Raw genomic sequence first — 15,395 nt, forward strand, 5'->3', positions numbered from 1 at the left:
AACAAGCAAAGTATTAAAGAGTGAACAAGATAACAAATATAAAACATGTTAGTATCAAACATTAAAGTCCATATTAAGTTTACACTATACTTATTCTTACACCATTAGTGTAACCTTTTCACCTTGACATAACTAACTTAGCTAGACATAATGAAAGAAAGCAAAATAGATAAACAAAATAAGAACATAAAAGTTAACTAAGTAAAGGAAAGGAAATGAAAGGCATAAACTTAATATTAATGAAAACAAAGCATAAAAAATACAAAGAGAGAAAGGAAGAGAATGATCTTGATCTGGAAACCAAGATGCCTAAATGCATGGCAAATGCCTCCTTTTATAGGCCAAAATTGAGAACTATTGATTTGATGACTAATTGATAAGTGGGTGGCCAACTTTTGACTTGGTGACAATCCTTATCTTCTCTTGTCTGCCCAAAACGTCATTGATAACGTCAAAACTGGAGCCAGTTGCAAACATGAAAGTTGTAGGCAATTGTCTCAGCTTTCTTGTGTAAAAAATTCAGCTCATTTGGACTTCTAGAACTCCAGATATGGCCAAAATACCGAACAGTGCTCGGGCTGGAAGACAGATTCGGGCTTCTTTGTTGTTTCTACAATTTGGACTTGATAATGGCCTTTTTAGATCTTGGGCTCCATATGAAAGTTGTAGGCCTATGTCTTACCTTTCCATCCATATAAATTGGACCTAAATCTGAGATATATAGCTCTAGATATGACCCAATTACCGAACAGTGTTCCGGTTTGGATTGCACCGACATCTCTTCTCTAAGTTTGACCATCTCTTTATCCATGCAATTTAAGTTCTTCAAGTCATCAATCAATCCTTTCATTTATGTGATAGGCCTGCATTAAAAATAGACATTTACCACAAATTATAGGTATTTTATATTATTAGATACATTTATGCTTTGTACGTAACAACGTGTATGAAAGATGTTCTCCTTTTGTTGATTAATTTCATCTTCCTTTACCTGAACCTGAAGTGTTCGTCTTATAACCAAGGACTCTCCAACCGGTAATGTTAACTCATCCCCATCACTATCCTCCAATGGTGGCATGCCTTCACAATCATATGTGTCACTTTCAAATTCTATATCACCATTATCTCCAATCATCATGATTCTCTTGTTTGGACACTTTGAAGCATAATGTCCATGTCCTTGACACCTGAAACATTTAACATCACGGGTACATTTAGGCTGAGTGTTAGATTTACCTTTGGCATCAGTAGGAACATCAACTTTAGCCTTTGGTAGTTCAGTTTTAGAAGGAATAAAGGATCTTGGCCGGACAGTACCCTCTCTCTTTAGATTCAACTTCCAAGATGATGAAAAGCCTGAATTAAAAGCTGGCCGAGCATGTCCCTTTTGAAGTTGTCTCTCCACCTTCATAGCCATGTGAACCGTGTCCTCTAGTTCCACATAGTGTTGTAGCTCAACCATATTGGCAATGTCTCGATTCAACCCATTAAGAAACCTAGCCATGGTGGCTTCTCTATCCTCAATAACATTGGCCCGAATCATTGCTATTTCCATCTCTTTGTGATCTTCATCTACTGTCTTATAATCTTGATTCAGACCTTGGAGCTTCAGATATAAGTCTCTATAATAGTAGTTTGACACAAATCGTCTCCTCATCAAGACTTTCATCTCCCTCCAAGTCTGAATGGGTCGCTCCCCATTCCTCCTCCTACTGATTATAATTTGATCCCACCAAATCAATGCATACTTTGTAAACTCAATTATCACCAATTTCACCTCCTTTTGTTCAGAATAGCTATGGCAATCAAAAATGCAATCAACCTTTTTCTCCCACTCCAAATAAGCCTTGGGATCATTTTTACCTTGAAAGTTAGGAATTTTCAATTTAATGGTGTCCAAGTCCCCATCCATATCTTCATAAGTGCCCATGCCATGAAATCATAGTCATCTTCACTTGCATCTGTATTTTCGTCAACAAACTCTTCAAAATCAGATCTGACATTCCGTACGGTCATATGGACTGTATTTCCTTGGCGATCAGTCCCACTATTTTGTTGCATTATTGAATTCACCTCATTCTAGACAATAGCTCAAGTTGCTGGCCTATGGCTTGCAATTGAAAAGCTACGTCAGCGTTTTGTGTAGCTGATTCGTTATTTTCAAACATTCTTTGAATCTGCAAAATTTGGTTAGTAACATAAAATATATCCTCACACCTCTCGTGTATCACAAAAAAAAAAATAATATCAAGGCTTTTCTCTCTAATAAGCTCACAATGCCTTTTACCTCACAACTTGCTTTCTTTTGGTTCTTTAAGAACTGAAATCAACAAATCAAAGTTAGTAACCTTCACAGCACACTCTAATTATAATTTTCAGACTTAACAACCAATAAATAAATAGAAAACAAAGCAAAACAAAACTACAATTATGATTTTGCGAGTAGCAATGCAAATTCATACGAATTGTGGACGAAACGAAGACACAAAATAAAACAGAAGTGAATATTAGCAAAAACACTTACTTGACTCCTAGATAACCCAAATATAATAGAAACAAAAAGATTTGGACAAAACTAAACAGTAAGGATCACGTTTTGAAACTTGACGCAAATTTAACCTGTTACGCAATTTTTACGTAACAAAATTGAAACCCAGACCAAACAATCTTGAAATGACCTAAAATTCAATATTTAGTATTATAATACTAAAAAAACAACAAAAATCAATTCATAGGTCATTCATTTATGTCTAAGTACCCAAACCCCTTGTATGATCAGTTTGCGGCAGAATTGAACCCCCAATTAAAACCTCTAGAATCAGTTATCAAAATAAGCCCAAATTTAATATATGGAGCGATCTCATCCCCAATACGCAGAATATGAAGTTTCAATTTATTCTAAGGTATTTTGCTTATGGTTTACAAAGAGTAGTGTTTCTACGGTAGAATTGACCTCGAATTAAAACCTCAAGCAAAAAATATTAGAATAAGCCCAAATTTGACATATGATGCGATCATACCCCCAATAGACTGAATATGAAGTTTCAATTGATTCTGAGGTGGTTTGCTTATGTTTGACAAAGAGTGTTGTTTGTGCGGCAGAATTGAGCCTTGAATTAAAACCTCAAGCAAACACTATTAGACTAAGCCCAAATTTGACATATGATGTGATCTCACCCCCAATAGATAGAATATGAAGTTTTAGTTGATTTTGAGGTGGTTTTCTTATGGTTCAACAAGAGTTGTGTTTCTGCGGTAAAAAAATGAATGATCCTTAAAATTTCAACTAATCCCTATCTCTCTTTGTTTTTAATATACTGATATGATTAGAGATAGTAACAAGATGAAATATACCCTCTCTTTTTTTTTGCTTAAATGACGCAGACATGAAGAACAAGAAGATGGACACAAACACTAAAAACTTAAAGGAACACAAAAAAAGAAAAAGAAAATAACAGAAGGATATGACCTTGTTTCGAAGCCTAGCTCTGATACCAACTGATGCGAAACTCGTGATCACGTGGTCACGCAACCCACAATCAAGATTGAGATCTGATCCCGTAAAGTCGAAATAGGTTTGATAGGAGTGTGACAAAATAGAAACCTGCCCCAAGGCACCAACACTATTAGATTAAGTAGAATGATGTCACGAAGCCAGTTAATCTTCGATAAGTCAGATTCAGTTCATTCAAGAACTGAAGAGTGTAAGAATCACTCTCACATGTTAAAACTAAAAAAAAAAAATTAGAAGTAATTATCATCCCAAAAGCTGTTGAAATTTTGGCTTACATGAGTTTAAATAGTTCTTAAAAAGTTAACCCTAATGGACCCCTTATGTGGACTTAAATGAGGTCCACTTAAAACTGAACCAAAACCCTAAACTGAGAAGCCCATAACTTAATCCAAACAAGCCTTGGATCCTAACTGAAAACAAAATATTAATTAAGCCCAAACAAGCCTTGGGTTGTAGCTAACAAAATAAAACAAAGCCTATAATATTAAATCCATGTTCTGTCATGAGAAGAAGAGAAAGAAGTAAAATATTATATAACTAATTCAAGGCTTATTTATAGCCTTTCATGCAGCCCCTTAATCTTAGAAACAAAAAGAAAAGGTGGCTACCCATGTTGTTTCCAAGTTGTAGAAGGATTGTTTTGTTTCCTTTGTTGTCCTCACTTTATGGCCTAAATAAGGTTATGTTGGACCCCTCTTGCACATGGATAAGATGTACTAGGGTCTCCTCTTGATACTCTAATGGACCTTTCAATTCTGACTTGGTTGAAACATTCAAAACCAATGCATTCAATGCCTCTTTCAATGCCTTTGTCTTGGACCGAGTCATTGGACCATTTGTAACATGTAACAGGTCCTTGCTGGTGTTTTTGGGCTGGTCCACATCATATTGAATGGATTGGTTGTGCAAGTTTCGGCCTAGACTTAACTTGGGGATTCTTTGGAGCATCAAGAGAATGCCTTAGTACATTTAATCTATATACAAAAGGGGCCTAATCTTTTCTTATTTGAGCCATGAAGTTTTGACAAAAAAAACTGCTAGTTTTGTATCACTTTTAGCTAACCTTATTATATAATGTTTCCATGTGTTTTGTAGGGTCTTAGAATTTTCTATTATGTGTGGGAACATTAATGATTTTCTTTAAATATTAGGATTTATTATTTTATTTTATTTTCTTATCATATGAGGAGAAAAAACATCAAAAGAAACAAAGGAATTCAAGATGACTTAGGAAACACATAGCCGACAGACCTTGTTGTGCAAGGAGAATAATTTAATAACTTAATTGTGTTTTTTATTATTGGAAGGATACCAAAAAGTGGCAAAGAGGAGCATTAAAGACAACATTCTTTTCCTTCTAAAAAAAGGATAAATATAAGTTTGAGATCATAATCCTATTCTAACTTGGAAACGAAAGGGGCAACAATTTCTCCTTTAGTTCTTAGGATTATTGAGCAACTTTATAAGCTATAAATAACTCTTGTATCAGACTTATAATGTTTTCTCTTCTTCTTCTTCTCATCTCACAATAAATAAAGATATAGTACTTAAGAACTTTATTTTTATTTTGTTAGCTATAACCCAAAACTTGTGATTTGATGACTAATTCATGAGTGGGTGGCCAACTCTTGACTTGTTGACAATCGTTATCTTCTCTTGTCTGCCCAAAATGTCATTGATAAAGTCAAAATTAGAGCCACTCGAATCATGAAAGTTGTAGGTAATTGTCTCAACTTTCTTGTGTAAAACGTTCAGCTCATTTGGACTTCTAGAACTCCAGATATGGCCAAAATACGGAACAGTGCTCGGGCTGGAGGATAGATTCGGGCTTCTTTGTTGTTGCTATAATTTGGACTTGAAAATGGTCTTTTTATATCTTGGGCTCCATATGAAAGTTGTAGGCCTATGTCTTATCTTTCCATCCATATAAAGTAGACCTAAATCTGAGATCTATAGCTCCAGATATGACCTAATTACCGAACAGTGTTCCGGTTTGGATTGCACCGACATCTCTTTTCTAAGTTTCGCCATCTCTTTATCCTTTCAATTTCAGTTCTTAAATTCATCAATCAATCCTTTCATTTATGTGATAGGCCTACATTTAAAATGAACATTTATCAGTAATTAAAGGTATCTCATATTATTAGATATATTATTATAAAACATGCTTTAGTTAAGGAGTTATTGATAATTCAAGTGCAAAATGATGATATAAAACCTTGATAAAAATGCACTTTTAAGTACTAATCAATAACCTACCACATTCAAATTAGCTTACATATATAAAGAACAAATAAATTCATGTATTAGTTAATAAAAGAACATACCCTATTAGGTAAGGATGTTTACTTCGAGTATACATCTCCATAACCATTTTTGTTTTCAAGATTTCCTATACTAGCCCACATTTCTCTCTTCCTTCATAAACTTGAATACTCACTAGTGAAGTCATGAAAATTATCTTTAATTGTAACTCCTGGAATACGATAAAGCTCAGTCATAACCTCTAATATACTATATCCTTTCCAATCCATATGCAAAGATGTTGAATCACTTTTGGTCGACATGCTTACAATGAGGTGATCCCACCATGATAGTGGTTGTAAGCCAATTCTAAAAGTTTTTTGCTTCCCAGCTCGAACCTTAAAATGATCTCTTTTTTTTCATGCCATTGCTTTTTGTGTTGTTGTTGCTAGACATATTAACCCTACTAACCATTTTAGAAATGTCATTAATAAAATTTGGAATGTCATCCTCCTCTAAATTGTCATTTTCTTCTTCCAAATCATTCTCATCAATATTGGCATTGCTAGTGCCATCATCACTAACATCATTGCCACCAAAGGCTCTTGATGATGGTGCCCAGACATACTCTCCAATAGCAACAATATTGGAGAACATTTGATCAAATTTGAACATTAATAATGGTTCAATACTAGTTTGTCTAAACGTTTTTGCTCCTTTTATTTCCTGTATATAAGAAGTTCAAGTGATTAATGCAACATTAAATATTTTAGGAATTAATGAAACAAGATAAAAACAAATAAAATAGTAGAGATCATGAATGGATTTTATCTTTCCACCACTCCTCACTAGTTAAGATTGCTTCTAATTCACTATTCTAGCCCACACTACTTTTAGAAATGAGTTTTGTCCATATCCTCCAATCTTTTTTTAATCCATCCTATTTGTTTTTCAGTTGTGTTTTGGTGAATGCATGGTTGGTGATTAGTACCTAAAAGTCATTTTATCAAGGTTTTATATCATTATATAGCATTTAAAGTATCATTAAATTCCCTAACTTAAGCATGTTTTATAATAACAAGTCTGATAATATAAGATATCTTTAATTTATGGTAAATGCTTATTTCAAATACAGGCATGTTTCACAATTCAAAATATTGATTGATATGTTTAACTATTGAAATTGAGAAGATAAAGAGAGAGGTAAACATGGAGAAGAGATGTTAGTTCAATTTAAACTAGAATACTATTCGGTTATTAGATCATATCTAGAGCTGTAGAACTTGGATTTAGATTTGGCTTATATGAATAGAAAGTTAAGACATAGACCTAAGACTTTCATGAGAGTTCAAATTCAAAACGATCATTTTCAAGCTCAAATTATAGCAACAAAAGAGATGTCGAAATTTGACCTATAGCACGGACACTATTCAATGTTCAACCTATATTAAGTTCTAGAAGTTCAAATGAGCTCATTCTTACTTTGTTGGAAAGCTGAGTGACATGACCAAAAGATTGATGTCTTCTCCCAAGTGCAAGAGTGTCGAAATAATAAATAACCTGGCAAGATCTAAGTTGAACCATAGGGAGGTTAATTGTATAAATTATAGATAACAATAATACAATAACAACAATAATAACAATAATAGTAGTAGTAGTAATAATAATAATAATAAAGAAGAAAAAGAAGAAGAAGAAGAAGAAGAAGAAGTTGATGAGAACTTTGAGAAGGAAGATTACTGTAATGATTAAACAATGATAACAACAAATGTCAAGGTTAAAGGATTTACTAATGGTATGTCAAACAAGTATAATATAAACTCTTATTATTCAATTGGAAACCACACACAAAGAAGGTTCCAATTAGATTATAAATTGTTAACATGATTACATTACATAATCCAAAAGGCATCCTTCGATATATAAAAGTACCAAATGGACATATGAAAGTAGTTTTCTCTTGATCTTCTAATGCAATTTTAATTTGGTTGTAACCTGAATAGCCATCTAGGAAACAATAAAATTCATTACCTATAAATCTTTCTAGGATTTGATCCATGAAAGGTAAGGGAAAATGATCTTTTTTAGTCATTGAATTAAGTTTTTATAGTCAATGCATATATGCCAACCAGTAACAATTCTAATCGAAATTAACTCATTGTTCTTATTTATTATCACAGTGACTCCAAACTTCTTGGGTATGACTTGGATAGGTGATTAGTACTTAAAAGTGCATTTTTATCAAGGTTTTATATCATAATTTTGCACTTGAAGTATCAATAACTCATTAACTAAAGCATGTTTTATAATAACATATCTAATAATATAAGATACCTTTAATTTATGGTAAATATTCATTTTAAATACAGGCTTATCACATAAATGAAAGGATTGATTGATGACTTTAAGAACTAGAATTGAAAGGACAAAAAAAAGGCCAAACTTAGAAAAGAGATATTGGTGCAATCCATACCGGAACATTGTTTGGTAATTGGGTCATATCTTGAGCTGTAGATCTCGGATTTAGGTCTACTTTATATGGATGGAAAGGTAAGACATAGACCTACAACTTTCATATGGAGCCCAAGATTTAAAAAGACTATTTTCAAGTCCAAATTATAGCAACAACAAAGAAGTCTGAATCTGTCCTATAGCCCGTGCATTGTTCAGTGTTTGGCCCATATCTGGAGTTCTAGAAGTCCAAATGGCTGCCATTATTTTTTTTAAAAAGTTGAGATAATTTCCTACAACTTTCGTGCTTTTCAAGTGGTTCCAATTTGACACGACCAAAATATTGATGTCTTCTTCTAAGTGCAAGAGCGGCGAAGTAATAAATAACCTAAAAAGACCGAGGTCAAATGATTAGTACTTAAAATGTATTTTTATCAAGGTTTTATATCATCATTTTGCACTTGAAGTATCAATAACTCATTAACTATAACATGTTTTATAATAATATATCTAATAATATTAGATACCTTTAATTTGTGGTAAATGTTCATTTTAAATGCAGGCATATCACATAAATAAAAGAATTGATTGATGAATTTAAGAACTAAAATTGAAAAGATAAAGAGATGGCCAAACTTAGAAAAGAGATGACGGTGCAATCCAAATCGGAACACTGTTCGGTAATTGGGTCATATCTGGAGCTATAGATCTCAGATTTAGGTCTACTTTATATGGATGGAAAGGTAAGACATAGGCCTACAACTTTCATATGGAGCCTAAGATCTAAAAAGGCTATTTTCAAGCCCAAATTAATGCAACAATAAAGAATCCCGAATCTATCCTCTTGCCTGAGCACTGTTCATTAGTTTGGCCATATCTGGAGTTCTAGAAGTCGAAATGAGCTGAATGTTTTACACAAGAAAGCTGAGACAATTTCCTATAACTTTCATTTTTTGAGTGGCTCCAATTTTGACGTTATCAATGATGTTTTGGGGAGACAAGAGAAGATAAGGATTGTCACCAAGTCAAGAGTTGGCCACCACTCATCAATTAGTCATCAAATCAATAGTTCTCAATTTTGACCTACAAAAGGAGGCATTTTCCATGCATTTAGGCATCTTGGTTTCCAAATCAAGATCATGTTCTTGCTTTCTCTCTTTGTATTGTTTTGTAATGTTTATGCTTTGCTTTCATTAATATCAAGTTTATGCCTTTTGTTTCCTTCCATTTACTCAACTAACTTTTATCTTATTTATGATCTTATTTTGTTTATTTATTTTTCTTTCTTTCATTATGTCTAGCTAAGTTTATTATGTAAAGGTGAAAAGGTTACACTAATGGTGTAAGAATAAGTATAGTGTAAACTGATATGGACTTTAATGTTTGATACTAACATGTTTTGTATTTGTTATCTTGTTCACTCTTTAATACTTTGCTTGTTAAATGACTAATCTTGATTTATGTTGTATAACACTTGGTACAACAAATTCTTGGCACTTTCATAGCCCATACTGTATGGTATAACCGACACCTGAGCTATGAAAAGAACTTGATTTGTTGTTAACATAAGTTATAATCATGAGTGCTTGACGAGATTTACAAGTATTAACATTAATCGAAAAGGATGACTAATGTAATCATGTTAACAATCTATAATTAGATTGGAACCTCCTTTGTGTGTGGTTTCCAATTGAATAATAAGAGTTTATGCTATACTTGTTTGACATATCATTAGTGGAACCTCTAACCTTGACATTTGTTATTATCATTGTTTAATCCCTACATTAATATTCCATCTCAAAGTTCTCATCTTCTTCTTCTTCTTCTCCTTCTTTTTCTTTACTACTACTACTATTATTATTGTTGTTGTTGTTGTTGTTGTTGTTGTTGTTGTTATTGTTACTATTGTTGTTATTGCTATTGTTGTTGTTTATAATTTGTACAATTAATCTTCCTATGGTTCGACCCCGGTCTTGCCGGGTTATTTATTACTTCGACACTCCTGCACTTGGGAGAAGACATCAATCTTTTAGTCGTGTCATCAAACCACAACGAGGTTATATAAATTATAGATAACAATAATACAATGACAACAACAACAACAACAACAATAGTAACAATAATAATAATAATAATAATAATAGTAGTAGTAGTAGTAGTAGTAGTAGTAATAATAATAATAAAGAAGAAGAAGAAGTTGACGATAACATTGAGATGGAAGACTAATATGAGGGTTAAACAATGATAACAACAAATGTCAAGGTTAGAGGATCCACTAATGGTATGTCAAACAAGTATTGTGTAAACTCTTATTATTCAATTAGAGACCACACACAAAGAAGGTTCCAATCATATTATAAATTGTTAACAAGATTACGTTAATTATCTTATTTGATTAATGCTAATAATTGTAAATCTCGTTAGACATTCATGATTATAACTTATGTTAACAACAAATTAAGTTCCTTTCATAGCTCAAGTGTTGGTTATACCATACAGTATGGGGTATAAAAGTGCCAAGCATTTGTTGTACTAAGTGTTATACAACATTAATCTAGATTAGTCATTTAACAAGCAAAATATTAAATAGTGAACAAGATAACAAATACAAAAAATAAAAGTTAACTAAGTAAAGGAAAGGAAATGAAAGGCATTAACTTGATATTAATGAAAACAAACCCTAAATATTACAAAAATACAAAGAGAGAAAGTAAGAGCATGATTTTGATCTGGAGACTAAGATACCTAAATGCATGGCAAATGCTTTTATAGGGAAAAATTGGGAACTATTGATTTGATGACTAATTGATGAGTGGGTGACCAACTCTTGACTTGGTGACAATCCTTATCTTCTCTTGTCTACCTAAAACATCATTGATAACATCAGAATTGGAACCACTTGAAAACATGAAAGTTGTAGGAAATTATCTCAGCTTTCTAGGAAACAAATAGAGGTCATTTGGGCTTTTAGAACTCTAGATATAGGCCAAACATTGAACAATGTTTGGGTTGTAGGACAAATTCAGACTTCTTCATTTTTACTATAATTTGAACTTCAAAATGACCTTATTAAATCTTAGACTCCATATAAAAGTTGTAGGCCTATATCTTACCTTTCCATCCATATAAAGTGGACTTAAATCCAATATCTATAGCTTCAAATATGACCTAATTACCAAATAGTGTTATAGTTTGGACTACACCAGCATCTCTTTTCTAAGTTTGGCCATCTTTTTATCCTTTCAATTTCAGTTCTTAAACTCATCAATCAATCCTTTCATTTATATGATAAGCCTGTATTTAAAATGAATATTTACCATAAATTAAAGGTATCTTATATTATTAGATATGTTATTATAAAACATGCTTTAGTTAATGAGTTATTGATACTTCAAGTGCAAAATAATGATATAAAACCTTGATAAAAATGCACTTTTATGTACTAATCAGTTGGACAAAGTATGACAATATTAATGAGTGAATGAGAAAAACATAAAATATTATGAAATGATTGAAAGAAAGACTTATTGATTATTGATATGTGACACGACTAAAAGATTGATGTCTTCTCCTAAGTGCAGGAGTGTCGAAGTAATAAATAACCTGGCAAGATCGAGGTCGAACCATAGGGAGGTTAATTGTATAAACTATAAATAGCAATAATACAACAACAACAACAACAACAATAATACTAATAACAATAATAATAATAATAATAATAATAATAGTAGTAGTAGTAATAATAATACTAATACTAATAATAATAATAATAATAATAATGAAAAAGAAGAAGAAGAAGAAGAAGATGAGAACTTTGAGATGGAATATTAACTTAAAGATTTAACAACGATAACAAACAAATGTTAAGGTTAGAGGATCCACTAATGGTATGTCAAACAAGTATAGTATAAAATCTTATTAGTCAATTGAAAACCACACACAAAGGAGGTTCCAATCAGATTATAGATTGTTAACATGATTACATTAGTCATCTTATTCAATTAATGCTAATACTTGTAAATCTCGTCAAGCATTCATGATTATAACTTATGTTAACAACAAATCAAGTTCCTTTCATAGCTCAGGTGTCGGTTATACCATATAGTATGGGCTATGAAAGTGTCAAGCATTTGTTGTACCAAGTGTTATACAACATAAATCAAGATTATTCATTTAACAAGCAAAGTATTAAAGTGTGAACAAGATAACAAATACAAAACATGTTAGTATCAAACATTAAAGTCCATATTAAGTTTACACTATACTTATTCTTACACCATTAGTGTAACCTTTTCACCTTGACATAATAAACTTAGCTTGACATAATAAAAGAAAGAAAAATAAATAAACAAAATAAGAACATAAATAAGATAAGAGTTAACTAAGTAAAGGAAAGGAAATGAAAGGTATAAACTTGATATTAATGAAAGCAAAGTATAAACATTACAAAAAATACAAAGAAAGAAAAGAAGAGCATGATCTTGATCTGGAGACCAAGATGCCTAAATGCATGGCAAATGCCTCCTTTTATAGGCCAAAATTGGGAACTATTGATTTGATGACTAATTGATGAGTGGGTGGCCAACTCTTGACTTAGGGATAATCCTTATCTTCTCTTGTCTGCCCAAAACGTCATTGATAACGTCAAAATTGAAGCCACTTGAAAACATGAAAGTTGTAGGAAATTGTTTTAGATTTCTTGATTAAAAAATTCAGCTCATTTCGAATTCTAGAACTCCAGATATGGCCAAAATACTGAATAGTGCTCAGGCTGGAGGACAAATTCGGGTTTTTTTGTTGTTGCAACAATTTTGACTTGAAAATGGCTTTTTTAGATCTTAGGCTCCATATGAAAGTTGTAGGTCTATGTCTTACCTTTCCATCCATATAAAGTAGACCTAAATCTGAGATCTATAGCTCTAAATATGACTCAATTACCGAACAGTGTTCTGGTTTTGATTGCATCGACATCTCTTTTCTAAGTTTGGCCATCTCTTTATCCTTTCAATTTCAGTTCTTAAATTCATCAATCAATCCTTTCGTTTATGTGATAGGCCTACATTTAAAATGAACATTTACCACAAATTAAATGTATCTTTTATTATTAGATATATTATTATAAAACATGTTTTAGTTAAAGAGTTATTGATACTTCAAATGCAAAATAATGATATAAAACCTTGATAAAAATGCACTTTTAAGTACTAATCACACCACCCAACCAGCTTATTACTGGTCCCTAGTAATCAAAGCATTAAAATAAAAAAACAATTTGCAAATTCCACAAAGCAAGGTATTCATCATTTAACTTCCATTAATCTATCCAGATAAACAAACTCTCATTAAATTTATATACCTGCTCAATAACTCTTAACAAGATATTCATAAGCCTTTCTTTTGTGCTCAATGTATCAACACATAATTATAGGGCTTTTCTTGGAAGAAAACAAAATTTTTGTTCTAATATTTAAGGTTAACTTCCTTGGGTTGGGAGTATTATTTTTGCCTTCTTCTGTTTTTTTTTAATATATATACATATAATTTAAAACACCATGCATCTTTAACCCATGTAACGAGCTTTCAGCTAATGACTCCCAGACCAGTTGGTCTTAGGGCATTAGGTGTTAAGACACCCCTACGAGCTTAGTAACTCGAGTTGCAAATACTGATATGTAGATAGTGCAATGTTTGATTCCTTTAAGCTTTTCTCCTCAACCCATGTAACAAGCGTTGGGCCAATAGCTCCCAAGTCAGTTGACTTTAGGGTATTAGGTGTTAAAACACCCCTTCGGGCTTAATTGCTTAGGTTAGGGAGGCTACGAAACCAAACTTATCTACATTTTTATTATCATCATTTTTTTTTCTTTTTCTTTTTCTTTTTTCATGTTTTTCTTTTTTTCTTTTTAATTATATACAATCCCTTTCCCTTAGTTGTTACCTTTAACAAAAGAACATAAATAATGTAATAATCCAATATGCAACCCACAATCATATGTTAAAGTGTGTGTGTGTAAATTAAGGTTTAAGAATACATATTAAATAAGTGTATGAGCAGAATTAAGTGATAACAATATGAGAGTTTGTAAATCTGAATATTTCAAGAAGTATTATGATAGACCTTGTTACGAATGATTACTAAGATGCGTCTCAAGAGTCATAAAAAAGTTCTCCTTACTCTACCATTATAGTAACAACAATTTTGTACAAGCTTTATGAAATAGAAAACACAGTTTTTTTTTAGCTATTACCCTCCCCCCCAACTAAAACGAGACATTGTCCTCAATGTTTAAAGGTAGAAAGATAGAGTATAGAAGATATCACCTGAAATAACGAACACTGACAAACCTGAAACACACTAAAACAAATATAAGCAACAACAAAACACAATAATAAAACCAAAAGACACAAAGATTCACAAATGAAGGCTCAAATCCAATCTAAGCTTTTTACGGCTTTCCTTAGTTGACCAATTTATGTGACTCATGGAATGATCAATTACAGGAAATGAAAGATTGTAGTTGGTCAATCAATTGGTTAGCAGTAGCAGTAGAGATTATGATTTGTCGTGCAGAAGATGTTAGAAATTCCTGTTCCACAGCATGATCAAAAAAATACAACAAGTTATCATAATAACCATTAACATTTAACAAACCTATGGGTTTATGGTGAATGTGCAATTGAGCCCAAGAGGAAATATGAAAGATCTCTTCCAATGTGCCTAGACCACCTAGTAAAGCAATGAAGGCATCACCTTGGTTAAACATTGCATTCATTCGAGCCGACATTGTGGAAACCTGAAGTTCCTCTCCAATTGTTTTTCCAATGATGTCCCCTTGTTGCGATGTCGTGGTCGCACAAATTAATTACCCTAGCTTCAAACACAACACATAAAATAGTATAGAGCAAGCAAGGGGTCGATCCCACAAGTTCAGATTTAGTTCAGATTTTTATGCTATACGTTATGCAATTAGGGGTGACACGACTAAAAGGTTGATGTCTTCTCCCAAGTGTAGGAGTGTCGAAGTAATAAATAACCCAGCAAGACCGGGGTCGAACCATAGGGAGGTTAATTGTAAAAATTATAGACAACAATTATAAGCAACAATAATAGCAATAATAACAAAAACAATAACAACAACAACAACAACTATAATAATAATAATAGTAGTAGTAGTAGTAGTAGAAA

This window comes from Populus euphratica, unplaced genomic scaffold, assembly GCF_000495115.2.
Source record: "Populus euphratica unplaced genomic scaffold, PopEup_1.0 scaffold728.1, whole genome shotgun sequence".
Lineage (NCBI taxonomy): Eukaryota > Viridiplantae > Streptophyta > Magnoliopsida > Malpighiales > Salicaceae > Populus > Populus euphratica.